Below are 18,387 nucleotides of genomic sequence, written 5' to 3'. Positions count from 1 at the left end.
GGTGAGATAAGGAGAAAATCAATTGCTTGTTTTCCATGTTTGCTGTTGATACATAAATGTGCATCATTTCTTAATAAAAACTGTTCAAGGTCAGCACTCTCACTGAGTCTAAAGATTCAAAAGTCTGTACGTGATTTTCTTGTCACGATTGTGTTGGATCCGCCAACACTGTCTACCACAGTACATGCTGTTTTTCACTAGTCTATGCTTGGAACAGATTGAAGGGGTCCACATCTTTACCAGAATGACTGAGCCTCAGTATATAAAGCAAGATTCAAAAAGTTAGAGTTGCCAATTCATCCATACATCAGATGGTTGATTTGATTACATTAGTGTCAGGAAAATCTAAAAAAAAAAAAAAAAGTGTTACATAAAATGACAGGCTTTAAAGCCTTAATCAAATATTTCCACAACTCTTCTGATGAAACATTGACTTAAAACTGTTTGAATGGTACCTTTGTCATGGCCTGAGGGGGTCTGTATGGCTTTTACTGGCACTAGGCAACTTTGAGGAGGAAACCTCAAATCCTGCAACACACAAAAAAAAAAACTACAAATGTGCCGACTGCTTTACAGCATGCCACTTACCCCCTTTCCCCATTTGTTACAAAGACAAAATATCATTATATTATAGTGTGCCGACTGTCGGCACGTCACGCTGGAAAAATACACCGCAACGACAGACAGCGACACTGACCATTAAAGTATCTTCTGCGCATGACTGAGGTGTAATACCCTGTGAGAGAAATCGACAGTTACAATTAGGGCTGCTCGATTAAGCGATTTTGAACCGTAACCGAATTTTCTGGTTAAAACGATGTTAAAAACGTTCATATCGGCACATTCGATTTTGTTATTTTTGGTGTATCTAAGTGTAGCCCAGTTGTACTTTCTGTATTGTGTTCTGTTTGTTCATTCTCTTCGTATTTGTACTTTTTGTTACTCTTCTCTTCATATTAAGATCTCTGTTTTCCGGTGGTTACTTCCGTGTTTTGTCATGCGCTCACATGAGTAGCGCGTTCAATCCAATTGCTTGAATGCGGAAGCGGTTGTCCACTGGCCGAGGAGAAAATGACACATGTGGTTGATTGTTAGCTGCAGGAGCCGACCGACTATCTGAGCCGACTGCCGAGTGAGTGAGGAAGTGAAGTGGAGCGTATACTCAACTGACGGAATTGGCCAATCGATGGTGAGCTAGGAGCCCAGGATTGAAATTTGGCAATTTCCTGGAATAGAACTGAACCAAGTAAAATGCTGTTAATCCCAATGGTTTGTTCTGTGTGTATTAAGTTAAATTGACTGGCATTTTGAGTTCAAAGAAAGAAAAATTAAGTGTAAATAAGATATTCACAATACTTTATTTTTTATTTTAAAAAGAAATCGTAATCGTAAAATCGGGTTTGAGAGAAAATAATCAGAATTTTCTTTTTAGGAAAAATCAAACAGCCCTAGTTACAATGATATCATGTTTAAAAGTGTAGGTCTTTGATACTCTTCTTGTGACATTTAACCACTTTGTTGCCTCTACCGCCCCTCACGAGCGAAAAAGCCAATCTTGGCTGGTCTGAGTTGCTTTTTACAGTCCTCTAACAAGGCTTGTCTCGGTCTTTCCCTCCATACCCCTCCATACGATCGGCCGCGGTAGTCAGTATTCGTCATGGTTAGAAAAAGCCAACCGGAAAGCTATTGGCCGGGGGCGGATTATAAAAACGCAAACAATGCATTCAGCTATATTGTTCACTCGCGTGCGAAGCAAACCCTCACGTTCTTGACACAGTGTTATGAAATACGTACATTGCCAACCCTCGATCTTGTACTTGTAAGAAGATTAAGGCAGCAAAATCGTGCTCACTGTTTATCCGCATTTGTCACTTCCCGTTTGTGCCCCGTGCGCGGATTTGCTAGCTCACAGCCAATCAGAGTGACCAAATGTCACGACTCGCGTCGCTGATTCAACATGCTGAAACGCCCATCAGACGCTTCCTGACGAGGTCCGATGTTACGACCGTGTTCGCTTCATCAATCAGACGCCCCGATGCTCACCGATGTCGGATTGGTGAATCTAGGCCTTTATGAGATTCTGTTAGCCGTCCCTTGTCACATTCCTTAGAAAAATGGATGAAACTGGCAGCTCAATGAGATCAGTAACAGCTGAGTTGCTGCTTGTTGTTGATGCCCTCGATGATTACTTTTGGAATGGTTATGGCTGATAGTAACCGTTTATTAACAAGGTTGTTGATCGACAACCGCTGGTCCTCTTTTCATCATCTTAGAAGATGCTGTACTGGAAAAAAAATCTATAGAATTCATTATATATATATATATATATATATATATATATATATATATATATATATATATATATATATATATATATAATGACACTATTTACTTGTTGACTCATCTTGTTTTATGTAAGTGTCGACTACAAAAAAAACAAAATAGCAAATAATGATCTGATGTCATGATGTCAGAATGTCTATCAAGCATCAACAGGTTTGTTCAGCCCTGTGGGAGCATTTCTGTTGCTATTATTTGCTCAGTATTTCTCTGAATGATTTCAAGTGCAATTGTGCCTGTCGTGACATGATCGCATGCCCTCAAATCGAAACCAAAATCACAGCTTTCAAACAACTCGGCCCTGTATCCACAAAGTCCCCTGCTGCATCAATAAGAGAAAGTTGGAGTCTACCTTCATTCTTGGTGACAAGCTGCCGTCAAGACAGAGCTCCTGCGAGGGGAATAATGCCTGTGTGCTTTGGCTGTTAGAAAAAGCCTCTGTGGAGGTGGGAGCTCATAGATCTTGCAACTGATGGGCACATGGGTGCCAAAAGGAGGGTAGTTGGCTGGGTTATCTCAGTGGAGGTGTTTGGGGTGTCTCAGCTGTTTGCTCTCACTGCTTCACTTTGATTAGGGTGCACCTGAATGAAAAGATAAACTAACATTTGCAGCGAAAGGTAGCCTCTCAGTTTGTTACAATGCAAACACAACTGTAAAAGCTGCAATAAGGATTTATTGTGCTGTGCAGCTGCTGCTGTTGTTCACATAATGGCAGCATGCCTTTTCAAATAAACATTTGTCATTTTAATGTGTGTATGGGTGTTCCAACAATGGGCTGTTCTCAGCCGATGCGCTTCCCTACTCAAGTTTAGTGTAAATCTCTTAAATGTAATTTGTCATACAGTATTCCTGCTCAATGCAATAATAGGAGCGCACAGCAGCCACATTAAAACATATTTACATACAAAGCAATACCGGTAATTCCACAATATTTCACTTGGATCACAAGGAAATCCTAAACGTGAACATGTGACATAAAATAACACAACTAAATGTTACTTGATCTGGTCATATTAAATGGAATGTTCCAATTTAAATTTGAATATCTGCTAAATGCAGTTTCTGGATCAATTTAACCTGCATAAAATGTGTTGGAATTTTGAAAAAAATCAAATATTGCTGAGATCCTCAATGTGTACCCATTGGGGATGGGGGGAAGTAGCCCACAAATCAGTGCATCATAATCATCATTGTATAAAATGGTGGCCAATATCGCCGGCACAAAACTAATTTGAGATTATGGAAGTTTGCGAGTGGAAGTTTGTTTGTTGATGGAAACACAAACGGAAGCCTGTTTAAAATGATGGGCGGACTGCCTATCCATCATAAATGATATGATGTCTTGTTTATATCTAGAGGAGATTCGGTATGGTCTGTCGGACACTCATGATACATTTGGAAAAATATGGGGACCTTTTACTGATTATATCAAGAAGAAGCGGACTCGGCCTGCAACCTCTGGGGACTGATCTGTGAACTCTGCTCCTCTCATTCTGGACGCTGGACTTTTCCCGACTTTTATTTTGTGGACTGTACGTATAAAGTTGATTACTTTACATGAATATGTTTTCGCACTGGCAGTGTTTGTTTGTGTTATATTCGTATAAAAACTGAATTAAAAAAAAAAAAAAGATAGGCGGACCGGCCTGCAGGCTATTACTATTTGTTTCGGACAGTCAAAAAGGCGGATAGACAGACGGCGGAAGAGCACCCCGGCTGCAGGCGGAAGGCAATAAATGGACCGGGAAATTTTAGTTAAAATGCCCAGCTCTGGGTTTCAGCCACCACCCATCTCTCTACAAAGCCGATCCACTTGGCCCTTCCCACAGGTGGCGAGCCCATTGGAAGTGGGACAAGGACCCACCACTCATCAATGAACCCCATGTCCAGAAGTGGATAAATTAAAGTGCAAAATATCAGAAGAATTTGAAAGCGCAACACTGTTAACAAATAAATGTCAACAATGACATATACAGTACATTTGAAATGTATAAGTAATGTTTAAGCACAGCTGGGAGAACACTGCGAATTTTGGTTCAAGCGAGATTCACAGTCGGCTGACTCATTTTTGATTTGGGGGCCTTGAAGTCTGGTCGGGGCCCGTTCGTCGGACAGTGTGAGGTGGTTTGCGATCGAATGAATTTCAGTTAAATTTCCCCTGGTTTCAGTGGGAAAGAAAGTGATGATCTTACTCTGATGATCTATATCTGATCTATTGATGATTATCTCTGATTTTGATGTAACTAACGACCAGATGTATGCAAATAACTAGCACAGTACTGTATTACAAAATGAGTATATGAAAGTTCCTATTGTTGCAAATGTTGCCAAAATGTGGTCCACTAGATGTACTCACATTGTGAGCATGATTTGATCACAATAGTGGAGTCTGGAAAATTAAAAAAAAAAAGTCTGACTGATGAACGTTGGACAAGCTGAGTTTCACAGTTAATCATATTCATAGTTAGAGTGCCACTTTCACACCAAACTGAACAATCAAAGCTGATTATTTTTAGGGAACAATTTCAGCTGATGATCAGCTCAGCATACTTTTCAGTCCGCTCTTATTCCACCTCCATTGACATTCTTTTGCCTCTTACTCAAAGGACTCTCACCTGCTCTCCCGACATGTCCAGTTCTGCTCTGGATAATGGAAGCCCATCAACAAGATATCAAGATGAACATAAAAGTAGTCGCGGGTTGACAAGAAAATAAGAATCATCAATCAAAGGGCTTGGCTACTTACAAAACATGTCAGACAGACCTCGGGGTCCTGTGCACCCAGTCGGACTGTGTTTATTTCTGGACACTCAACTAGATCATCACATCAGACAGCTGGACACGGACATCAAGCCAGAGAGGGAAAGGTCTTAAATGGACCTTTACAGTGCTGACCAGCTTGTGGCCCGGTTGTCTCACCGCTCTGGGAGATAGTAGAGGAGAAAGTATTCATCATCCATATCACACCATCGGCATCATTCCTCTTGTTCCAGTTTCACACTGACGGGGCTTCTTGTTTTTATAGCCATCAACCAATGGGTTTATGCCACGTACACCTGCGAATGGAAATTGCAGGCTTCGTCATATCCTTGTCATCGCCTGTGTCACAGATAAGGAAACGTTTATACAATTTTGTCCTATACCTGCTAATGTGTGCTACTGTCCTGATTCATACCAAATGAATGAATCCCTTTTTATAACTTAATCTCACGTTCATCCTGTTTAGTAAATTAACTTGAGGCTGTAGCAAGCATTGAGTTCACTATGGCGGCCATATAAAAAGATAGTGGGCAGGAACAAAAAGACAATTACAGTGCGTGCCTTTCTACAAATCAATTCAAGGGCAACATCACAAATCAATAATGAAGGTAATGATGCAGTATATTAGGTTTGGCTATCTGCGAATTGGGCATGATGATATTGGAAGGTCATTAAAAGGGGAGGACATTACCTTGAGCATATTTCAAAACCACATTTATGAATCGTTTCCTTGAAGTCAATACTTCATTATGAGGTGATGTTAATGATACCAATACAGATATGTATTGTGTAAGTGATAGATTTGTCACCCACAAAGCCATTCGTATTCAGCAACACAGCCTTGTCTGCACTCTGCCTCCTTCTCCTGACTAAACAACAACTCCATCTGCGTACAGAAGCTAATACACTCCATAGGAAACAAAATATCTCGGGGAGCAAATTAAAAATATCTCCAAATGAATTCGCTCAAATGCGACCTGCGTGTCGCACAGCAAAATTGAAAAGTGGCGTGAGATGCAGTGTGGCATTGCATTAGAATATAATACATTCAGTCCACAGCAGTTCAATCAGCCGTCTTATTTTGGAGCTGATTATAGCTTGCAAATAAAACTACATAATGAAATGAGATCAAATACATAAAGGAACTGTTAACTCGGGGAAAAAAATAGAAATGATTTCAGATCATAGTGTATACGCTACTATAAATCCACCTTATAATCAAACATCAAAAAATGATGATTGTACTGATCTTTTGTTTAAAATACTGTTCAATAATTCATATTATTAAGCATCACTCATCATCCAAAGAAATGCACTCATCAAGATAAAGAAAAGGGAAAGACATGCTAGTTATTCTCACTCTTGCATAGACTGTCTATTAGAAGTGCAACAATATAAAAATGTCATTATATGATTTCTTCACGGTATAAATGCCATGGTAGGGTATTATTGCAGTATTATAAAAAAAATAACAACACCAAAAATAATAATAACATGCTTGGGGGGAGGCTGCCATAGTGTGGAAAACAAAGTGTCATCTTCCAAACCGCTTATCCTGCACAGGGTCACAGGGAGGTGCTGGAGCCTATCCCAGCTGACAATGGGCGAAAGGCAAACTACACCCCGAACTGGTTGCCAGCCAGTCGCCGGGCACACACACAGACACCGTCACTGAGTGGGAACCGATCCCACGACGCCCGCACACAACTCAGGCGTGTGTATCACTACTCCATCAGTGACCCTGAAAACGGAGTGCCAGGAGTCAAATAAAAACACTGGTCAATATATATATATATATATATATATATATATATATAAGTATGTACAGTACAGGGCGAGAGGTTTTTGCTATTGTTGTGCCATCCTGGTAATATCCAATATAATTTGAAGCATTCTAATAAACTTTGAATTTAGAACAGTAAATATACCTGTATTGAGAACATGTGCATGTTTTTTTCCCCCACGAAACTTTGCCATATTTTTGTGTCATTTCTAGCTATAAGATACCTATTCCCCAAATAAAAATGCACCTAAACACAAAATGTATCCAGGGTATAAATATCTGGATACAAGTTCTAATTTACCGCAAATCGCAATTCTTTCTTGTGAAGATCACTGCATTTCTCTCCCTTTTGGCTGACCCATCATCAAGAATCTTGTGAGTTTGTTTAATATAAAGCTACAGACAGTTAGCTCAGCCCATGGTTGAGTAAATATCAGCTGAGTTGAGGCTGCAACTACACTGTGATAATCCTGAAACCACACCATGTGCATACAGCACCATTCATCACTGCCAGGTTGAAGGCCACAAGCCATTAATTAGGAACCACTCACCCTTCCACACCAATACTCACCACCGAGAGCACAAGCTGTGTGGACTCTAATAGTGTGTGAGGGTGCATGTCACGGTACAAAGAACTTCCTTTTATCGATGCAGGTCAAGGTTTAAAATGGATGAGTAAATTTTGTGTCTTTAACCCATCAGAATATTAAACTCCATCTAAATTGGCCACATAGAGAAGCCATGCATTCATGTGTAAATAAATATCCAGCATAATTGGCAAGAGAGCAAGTTTAAATAATCAAATCCGATTTATCAACTTGAGTCTTACAATATATGAGTGTGTTTGCTCCGAAGAGCCGTTGGCACCTAAGATCATTCAGGAGGCCAAACAAAGAAGATCTTGTTTCCTGTAAACAATTTCTTCTGTTTTTCTGGATATGTGAAAAAGAGCAAAAGAAGACACATGGCTTTTATTAGCTGTTGTGATTTGAGGTAATACATCAAAATAAGTATGGCACTTTGAACAAACCTCCATCCATCCATTATCGATACCGCTTATGGGTCGCGGGGCGTGCTGGAGCCTATCCCAGCTGTCTTGGGGCAGTAGGCGGGGGACACCCTGAATTGGTTGCCAGCCAATCGCAGGGTACACAGAGACAAACAAACATCCGCACTCACAATCACAGCTAGGGGCAATTTAGAGTGCCCAATTCAAGCATGCAAACCGGAGTACCCGGAGAAAACCCACACAGGCACAGGGAAAACATGCAAACTCCACACAGGGAGGCCGGGGCCGGATTCGAACCCACGACCTCTGTACTGTGAGGCGGATGTGCTAACCAGTCGATCACCGTGCCGCCTTGAACAAACCTGATATTATATAATTACAGCGATCATTAAATGAGGTGTAAATGGCACTTCTTTGTCTTCCCCGCTGTGTTAGCAGTGAACTGGCTGTCAGTGTGAAAAAGCAAGTAGGGCAGAAGCCTGCAGTTCTCTCACGTTCACTTATCATCTATTCAACTCTGTAGTTCATCCCCACACTATTAATTATCTTCAGTAAATAGGTGAGAGGCGGCTGCTCGTGTGAGCCGGGGTTGGAGACATGCGAGACAAGATGTGGGACCTTCTGTCTGTCACCTCAAAGCTGCAGGAGGAATCTTAAAGTATGTTTGCTGTAATTGCTGATTGTCACACTTTTTTGGGGAATGGGTTGCAGGCATCAAATACAAAATGTGAGAATATTTGGAAAAAAATAATACAATAAACAACATTCATCAGTTTGAACATTGATTATCTTGTCTTTGTAGTGTACTCAATTTAATAAAGGCTGGAAAAGATTTGGAAATCATTGTATTCTGTTTTTATTTACATTTTACACAAGGTCCCAACTTCATTGGAATTGTGGTTTGTAAAAGGCCGGAATGCATGTTTTTTAGGAAATTCATACTGTATGGAAAATCTGCAGCATTTCCTTAAATGCTGGTCCCTCCACACTGTTGAATGGCTGAATTTCTTTGGTTATCAACCGAGCAACGCTATCTGTGAGGTGTTATTTATATTATATTGTTGGGCAAAGGCCACGCCCTTATTGGAAATAATAGTTTCGTGACAAAGAAGGTGTTTCACGTCGCGCCAATGCCCTTGTTCCTCGCCGCCAGTCCCATGCCCCCACTGCCACTGCTTTGTATCTTTTAAGTTTCGAGGCGATTAGACTACCAATGCTAGCGACGCAAGGCTAACCGTGATGCTCATTCAAAACGAGCTTCATATTTAGTACTGTGGGACCCGCACAGCCACATGAAGACTGTTTTGCCTTATTGAATGGATATTTTTGCTGCCCACACAGTATTATAGTCTGGCGATGGCAGTAGATGGAGTCAAAAGTCCTCTGTAAATTGGACAATTGGAAGACAAGATGCCAAAAAACACCATTAGTGATTAGTCGTCTTTCAGCTTTAAACATGAATGCAAAGTAATAAACAGAGCAGGGCATTTTACTAAAAATTGAGCGTCCGTCATCCGTTATCTGCAGCGAGGGTACCCTTCATTCATCCGTCATTTTTCCCAGGGTGAAAAAAAATAGTACCGTACCCATCTATAGGCCAGTCCCCATTTTTAAACGGCTGTCCGTGTGCGAGTCCAACTTTCACTCGCCTCACCGCGAAAAATAAACTAATGACGGACTAATAACTAAACAAAGGAGTTTCCGTCTATACTTAATGCCTCTATTTTAAAATCTGTCCCATCATTCGTCAACCGTCAGCAAAATGGGCATCCGTCAGTAAGGGACCGGTCGGAATGCCCAGCTCTGGTAATAAAGTCGACTAGTCATTTCAACCCTTATTTCACACGCAAACATGTGGAAGCAGATCTACTAAACAGGAACCAGGATTGCAACTGCCCAACATGCTAAATTGCTGCATAGTTCATTTTGTGTGCTGTCGAAGGAGTTATGCAAACTGATTAATTTAGCATGCACAATGTGATTTATCAAACCTGAGACGAATTGCACTGGCTGATATTGCCTCTTTACATAGAGTGTCTGAAAGGCAGGTGAAAACCAGCAGACAAAGCGGTACCAGCGTAGCACAAACAAAATGAAAGGTGACAGGAAGATTCTGCTCGCATAAACATTTTTTAAACGGCAGCAAAAATTATCGTCACATATCATTCATTCCGTAATGCAATTTTGGAGCTTCTGAATGAATAGAAGGGGTGACTTTGAAATTTTCCAAAATCTTTAGAGCTACCTTAAGCACAAAACCCTGTTTTAAACACGGCGGTCTCCACTACTTGTACATTTGTTGGCAATAGCGTGCGCAATCTGTTACAATGTGTGAACACGCAATTAAGCACCCGTTAATCAGGATCTGAATAAATCATGCCGTAATTGTTATTCTAGTGGTTTTTGTAGGCCAGAAACCATTTTTTTAATACTAATTATAGTCCCTCAAGAGGACAATCAATATACACTAGGCTATATTAATATATATATATATATATATATATATATATATATATATATATATATATATATATTAGGGGTGTCAAAATAATGCATTAATTGCAATCAATTAATTACAGTCACAGTTAAAGCGTTATTGTTTTAATCAAATTAATCTAATTTTTAATCTCAAAATTTCCATTTTCTGTATGAGATCCCTTTTGATGCATGGGGTTTGTGCTTGAGTTGTTGGGGGGGGTGAAAAACAATGGTCAGTGTCACACCCTCAAGTGGGCACTAATTGGCCGTCATTGTGTTTGACATAACCTGACAGGCTCCTATTTTTGTGAGAGGGCAAATTCAGGAGCAGAGAGAAGACGTGAAAATGGAGGAGCATGTGAGAGTTGTTGGCCCGATGAATAGTCAATTTAAAAAAATGCCCTGACGGCACCATTGATAAAGACAGAGTGAAATGTCTTCTTTGTAAGAAGGACTTTGCTTACCAAAGAAGCAGTTCAAGCTTAGCACATAAAGTAACCAGCCGCGACTAAAGCCACAGCTAATGATAGCAACGAAGACGCTAATTTAGCAAGCCCGCGTATGAGCAATGAGCGAATGTTCTTGCCAAGTGAATTGCAATGAAGTGCAGGCCGATCAGCACAGTTGAAGACAAGGGATTCATTGAGGTGTTCGAAACAGCGTCCAATGAGCCATCATGCAAACCACCGTGCAGGATTGTAGTGATTACTAAAATCAGCTAGATGTATGACGGTGAAAAGAAAACCAAACTTGACGTTTTGGTGAGGAATTCAGACAAATGTATTGCTATAACCGCAGATCACTGGACCTCAACTCTCAACCACGGTTATTTGGGGGTGACTGGACACTTTATTGATGATGAGTGGAACATCAAATCATTTTGCAATGATGGATGCGAAAACAGAACCCGGGGACATGGCTGATAAATACGCCAAACAGTTCCTCAAGGTAGTAAATGCCTGGGTAATTGAAAAAAAGATATCCACCATAAATACAGATACATACATACAGAAAATGGGGGGGGGCTTTGGCGATTTTCTCAGCAATTGTCAAGTGAGATTAAAAATATATTAATTAGATAAATTATAGATCACAATTAATTAATCTCTCAATTGTTTTAGTACCTTGACAGCACAAATATAAAATATATATATATATATACATATATATATATATATATATATATATATATACATATATACACACACATATATATATAAATATACATATATATATATACACACATATATATATATATATATATATATATATATATATATATATATAAATATATATATAAATATACATATATATATATAAATATACATATATACACATATATATATATAAATATACATGTATATATATATATATATATATATATATATATATATATATATATATATATATATATATATATAAATATACATATATATGCACACATATATACACATACATATATATATATATATATATATATATAAATATACATATATATGCACACACATATATATATATATATACACATACATATATATATATATGCACACATATATATATATATATATACATACATATATATATGCACACATATATATATACACATACACATACATATATATATGCACACATATATATACACATACATATATATATATATATATATATATATATATATATATATATATATATGCTATATATGCACACATATATATACACATACATATATATATATATATATATATATATATATATATATATATATATATGCACACATATATATACGCATACATATACATATATACATATACATATATACATATACATATACATATATATATATATATATATATATTTATTTAGTTAGTTTCTCTAGGACAGAGCTACTCAATAGGGGCAGTGGTCTCTAAACTCAAGACGCTTTACTGTACAGGCCTAGCCCTCATAGTGCGTTATGTTGATGAACCCTTCAAGTAGCACGGAATTCGTACCCATTGCATTTCATACTTTTGGATGAGCTGTGTACGTGCAGCTAAACATATTAACACAAACAGAGATAAAATAAACAAATATTAAATTCAGAAAGAACGTGTCCGTTAAGCAGAGAATGCATGGCCGATTAAATCAATCAATGCATTGCCAGAAAATAAATGTCTCCTGTGGAATAAAATGAAGTCAGTGTAATTATAATTTCTTGTAAATCCTCTGCTTTCACTAACCTATTATAGCCGTCACACCTGTGTGCATTTAATCCAACGCAGATTAGAGTGACATCAATTACTGAGATGGCATCTTAAAATAGAAATATCTTATACACTGAAGAAGGGTTATTATGTGCAACGATGGGTTTCGAGACACAGAGGATTCAGAAATTCCTGTTTTTTAATTCAAATTTTAAGATGAGAGCTGCACCCTGTCCAATTAGGTCTGGACTATACAAACATTCACATATCATGTCTGAAAAAAAAAAAAAGTGATCCACATTTTTTTTTCTTTTATATATGTAGGCATATATGTGACTGGACTTCAACATTTGGCTTTTTTGGTACATCTAATGTAATGAGGTCAAATGATTCTGTGTGAGATAAAACATCCTGAATTCGATTCCAAAACAGATTTATAAAAGTATGTTTGCTGTACAGTATATTCACTAAAATGATATGTGCAAAGTATTCACACAGTGCCCTGCAAGTGCGTTCAGTTTAAGGTATACCCCAGCACTCAGCCATGATGGGATAAGATTGCAATATCTCTATGTTCATTCGGTCACCAAAATCTAATAAGAATATGCATTGTACTGTTATGAAGCATACCGCTCAACAAATTCACTGCAGCAGACCTGCAGGTATGTGAGAGGTATTGGTGGATACTTAGCTGAAAGAGAAGTAGCCTCAGTGCAATTAAGTCAAGGACAGTTTAGATAGTTTTCCACAGGCAGTTGAATTGACAGGATTAACTATAACGCGTAACTGCAGCAGCGTGTAAAGGGATGGACAACGTACTCAATCGTCAAAGTAACGGCCTTTTCATTTATTAAGCACCACAGTGGTGTGATTGTTCCTTGCCATGTGCATTTCTCCTCAGGTTTGTGAGTAAAAGTGGCGTGCCTCAGATATGTAGACACTGTTTAAGACAGTCATCTCCCTTTGGGACAAGTCCTGAGAGTTTGCAAAACATTTACTCAGGTTGCGCTCAATATTTAATCCAGTGTGTCTGGGCAGTACATTTTATAGAGCTGTGTGGGTGTATCCCAATCTCATTTTTCTACACACCACCGCCTGTTTGTAAATAAATGCATATTTTGGTCCCCGATACCTATTTGTTGTTATGGTCCGTCCATCACACAAGATGATGCGTAGGAGATGATGGGATCTTGAGTAAGTGCTGCACTTGAGTGACCAAACTATTTATTATGTGCTATGTGGCTGTTCTGATACCATCAAGTAGATTTAGGAAAGCATCCCTTCAGGGCTTACCTTGAGCACTCACAGTAAAAGATTCATAAATATATAGCCTACAGTATGGACTGTTTTCTTCTCCTCGAATGAAATGAATACCGGATTAAAAGCCAGCCGTTTGTTGCCAGTTTAGCGTCACAAGAGACAGGGACATTGATGTTTCATTCAGTACATCAAACAGATTATAGTGGGGAAATTACTGTGGAGGAGAATTTCCTATTCAGCTCTTTCCAGACAGCTGACCTCCACACCTTCAGATCAGTTTGTTTCACAGGCTTGATGTAGTGCACGGCAGAGAGAGCTCACTTAAACAAAGCAAATGAAAAAGAGAGCCAAGCTAACACAATAAATGACCACGAAGCCTCTTCTTCATTGTTTGCATCCAACAAAGACTGAACAAAAACAGGGAATTAAACACAAACTGAAAAAACAACGAGGAACACCTGGACATGGCACAAGTGGCTGAGGTAGCTGATTGGAAGACACAAGGGAAGACCTAACGAACAGGATAAGACATGGGGTCTCTTCGGAATGTCCAATGTCCTTACCTTTATGCCACCTTTCCTTCACCTTTGTTGGATGATGTCATCTGGTCGAGGAGAGATGAAAAGGTGCTTCCTTTCAAACACAGGGAAGGACAGCATTGGTTCAAACGAATTTGATGCCACTTATCCTAACTGACGTCATTGTGCCATGACGAGCATTGCTGACTCTAGCTTGCGGACTTAACCTACAACATATCAATTTATAATAAAATGAAAAAAAAATACAGATTGCTAAAGGTGTCTTCAAGATTGCATCCAGGCACCTTTCCTAAGCCTTTGTAGAACACTCCTATCCTCAACTACTTCCGCGACATCTCACTCGGAAAGAATAGGAAAGGAAATTTCCAAGGCAAAAACAAGAAAGAGAGACAGAACCACCACAACAAAAGTGACCTATTAAAGCAGCACTGAGCAAGATATCGACCTTAATAAAAAATGTTTACAACTCTTTTGATGAAACCTTGACTTACAAGTAGTTGAATGGGACTTTGTCATGCCCAGGGGGTGTCTTTATCGTTTTTACTGGCACTAAGCAACTTTGAAGAGGATAGGATCAACCCTGGCACACATAAAAAAAATGCAAATGTACTGAATTGCTTTACGGCATACTCACTTCCGCGTTTAGCTATAAGGACGGAAGTCGATTTGAACGTCTACGCCAGGGGTGTCCAAACTCGGTTTCTTCCCACATTCCAAAAACATGCATGGTAAGTTGATTGGACTCCTTAAATTGCCCCTAGGTGTGATTGTGAGTGCTGATGTTTGTCTCTGTGTGCCCTGCATTTGGCTGGCAACCAATTCAGGGTGTCCCCCGCCTACTGCCCGAAGACAGCTGGGATAGGCTCCAGCACGCCCCGCGACCCTTGTGAGGAGAAGCGGTATCGATAATGGATGGATGGACTACCGCTTTGGTCCACATAATCAACAAAAACTGACATATGACACAGTATTGCTTTAAAACATTTGTATTGCTTAAAGGGGAAATCAACGCAAACATTTTTTTTTCTAGAATAGGTTCTATGCAAGCCCACTAGTTGAAACAGGGCATTCTGATCAATATTGCGTTTGTGGAATACGTGTTAATCCACTCGTTTTTAGCCATCTTTGGGAGCGGCCATTTTGGCTAAAAACAAGTGCATTTTGCTGCGTAATTTATATTCCACAAACGCGAAATTAATCAGAATGCCATGTTTCAACTAGTGGGCCTGCTGGGAACATTTCCTGAAAAAAATATTTTTACTTATTTTTATCTGTTTAAGAATGTTGAATTGTTAGTCAAAACATTCCCTGTGCAGTTAATATAGGATTTGTGATGGCAAAAGAATTTAATTTCCATTGTTTGCTGTAGGTTCTCCCCGTGCCTGCGTGGGTTTTCTCCGGGCACTCCGGTTTCCTCCCACATTCCAAAAACATGCATGGTAAGTTGATTGGATACTCTAAATTGCCCCTAGGTGTGATTGTGAGTGCGGATGTTTGTCTCTGTGTGCCCTGCGATTGGCTGGCAACCAGTTCAGGGTGTCCCCCGCCTACTGCCCAAAGACAGCTGGGATAGGCTCCAGCACGCCCCGCGACCCTTGTGAGGAGAAGCGGTACAGATAATGGATGGATGGATGGATGTTTGCTGTAGGCAGTGATGGGTCGCAAGGGCACTAACTGAAGCACTGACCTACATTTACAACCCAATTCAAATATGTATGGCACAAAATGAAATTAATTTATTCCCAAGTGTCTTTTTCTTATCTTTTCGCTGCTGCACTGCATCCAGTACATGGATGTTAAGTTTTAGTCCAATCAGATTTCAATCTTCCTTGTGTTACCGTGTTAATCTATTATGCCCAGAACACTCGAAATCAGGATTGCTGGCCAATGTATTATTACCAGTATATTAGCAATGGGGCTGTTTCTTAAGTAAAACAAATTTGCCTCATAGGGCCAGGTAGCTGGCCCACAATATTGGCATATTTCCACCTTCTGATAGGTTGGTCAGAGCAAAACTTGTTACAGCCAACTTCAACTCACAAAACATGTCTGTAGCGATCTGCACAAATTATCGTTGCTCTCCTGTGAAAGCCTTTTTTTTTTTTTTTTTTTTTTTCTTATTTTTACGTGGATGGTGTTTCAACGTTACAGACATTGCATTAATGTAAAAAAAAAAAAAAAAATCTAAAATTGGACATAATGTGATTTTCACAGGGCAGCAACCATATTTAAAAATGGCCTCACTGGTGAGTATGACATTTTATTTAGTTTTTTCTTGTTTTGTCACGTTACAAGATAAATAGATCTTCAACTGCTCTATTGTGTATATGGCTCAGTTTTGTGCTGTTCTATTGTATCACATATTTGTCCATCTTTAATACTCGTCTGAAGACAAATTTGTATTCTTTGGCTTTCGACTCAGCACGGTTTTTAGTTTTATTGTGTTTACTGTTATGCTATTCATTTATTGTTTTAACTGTCCTTGTCTTATTTGTGCTTTATGTGCAGCGCTTTGTATGCAGCTGGAGCTGTTTTTAAAGTGCTCAATAAATAAGGTTCAATTGAGTTGAGCTTTGTATAGTATTGATGGTTTTGATAATTGAGAAGTGGAAGTGGTCCTGGTCATATATGCTAGATTCCAGTAAGGATCTACTGAAGGCCCAGGTACCAAATAAATGGCCTGTAACAGGATTTATTTTTTGTGTGGGGGAGGGAATCTGACAAAAGTGACTCAATTGTGTTCCCTTGAATCCAGAAGTAATTTTCAACCTGTATGAAAAGTGTGCGCTCCTCTGTCGGTCAAACAACAACAGCCGGGGCTTCCGTCCTTAATCCTCATTTCATCCCGTCAGGTTGATCGTGAAAATTAGACATCAGGGAGTCCTTCAGATGTAGTATCACACTGAGATAAGTGTTTTGTTGTTCTGTCTGCACATCATATCCTGTTCATTAGAGCCTAAATCATACAAGCCTGTAATTTGGCTTTCGTGCTCAAATGCTAATCCCTCTCAGGCAGAATTCTGTAGTGGTAGCTTTGCACATACAGCAATTGATGTGCATTTACCATTGTTGTTATTACAGTAAGTGATCGGGAAAAAAATTAAATATCCAAAGGTTTTTTAAACAGGACAATTTAATAGAGTAAAATCTAACTTTATTGTCCTGAATTGCGGCTCACCTGAAACCTGAGCTTTGAGGGGGTGGACACCTCACTCCAACCCCTTTTTCTTTAGGAGGTAAAAAGGCCTGGCCTTTGTCTCTCTCGCTCTCTCTGAACTTCACGCTCTCTCCAAAAACACAAGCCCCCCCCCTCTCAAAAAAAACTTCTCAAACTCTCTCTTTCACTTCTCAACTTTTTGATCTTTGGCTGCATACCACGCGTCCGAAAATCGCCCGCGGTAGACCTGCACCAACCTTCGTCGTCACACAAGTGGTGGAACTCCGGCAGGACAGCAAACGCTGAAGCAACACGCCAGTGTTGCCCCCTTTTGGAGCCCGACACCGCGCAGCATGCTTTTATCACTAACTAAATTGATTACTGTAACGGCTTGCTTTCTGGTCTTGAAAGAGCATTTCATGTCTACAATTACTAATGAGTTCGGCAGCACATGTCCTGACTAAAACCGGAACCTGTTTTGAACTCAAGTACTTTGTGTTGCATTTCTTTGCATGAAAAGTGTTATCAGTGATGTGCGGTGAAGTTCGTGGCTGGTGGGGCATTACTCCTCTCGTGTCATATATAAAATCATGAACCCAAATTAGAAGATTAGAGTATATTTCCATTTTGACCTTCACTGAAACATATTTTTCAAATAAGGTCAAGTTTAATTGTGTTAATATTTGTGTTGAAAGCTTGTATAATTCATTTAATTCCACACAACAAATTTATACCAAGAAAAACAAAATAATATTCAATATAAGATCAAGCTCATTTTTGGTGGGTGGTTGTTGTTTTTGTAGATCTCTTTTTTAAAAAAAAAAAAAGCATCTGGTTTTGCCTTTATATTCAACACAGCTGGGCATCACCTAGCTGTC

The 18,387-nt window shown here is 39.2% G+C and overlaps 1 long non-coding RNA gene across 1 annotated transcript; it reads right to left on the bottom strand.

The window, feature by feature from the left end:
• Positions 1-206: 206 nt before the first annotated feature.
• LOC147140652 (uncharacterized) lies at positions 207-14,442 on the bottom strand. Its single transcript, XR_015088330.1, has 3 exons — positions 14,377-14,442; positions 456-528; positions 207-345 (listed from the first exon to the last, which is right to left on the bottom strand). It is a non-coding gene; the product is annotated as an uncharacterized LOC147140652 (long non-coding RNA).
• Positions 14,443-18,387: the final 3,945 nt, after the last annotated feature.

Source organism: Filicampus tigris, chromosome 10, assembly GCF_054856515.1.
Source record: "Filicampus tigris isolate MCC_2025a chromosome 10, RoL_Ftig_1.0, whole genome shotgun sequence".
Classification (NCBI taxonomy): Eukaryota; Metazoa; Chordata; class Actinopteri; order Syngnathiformes; family Syngnathidae; genus Filicampus; species Filicampus tigris.
Note: the sequence above shows the minus strand (reverse complement) of the source record. Positions and strands in the feature narration are given on the sequence as shown.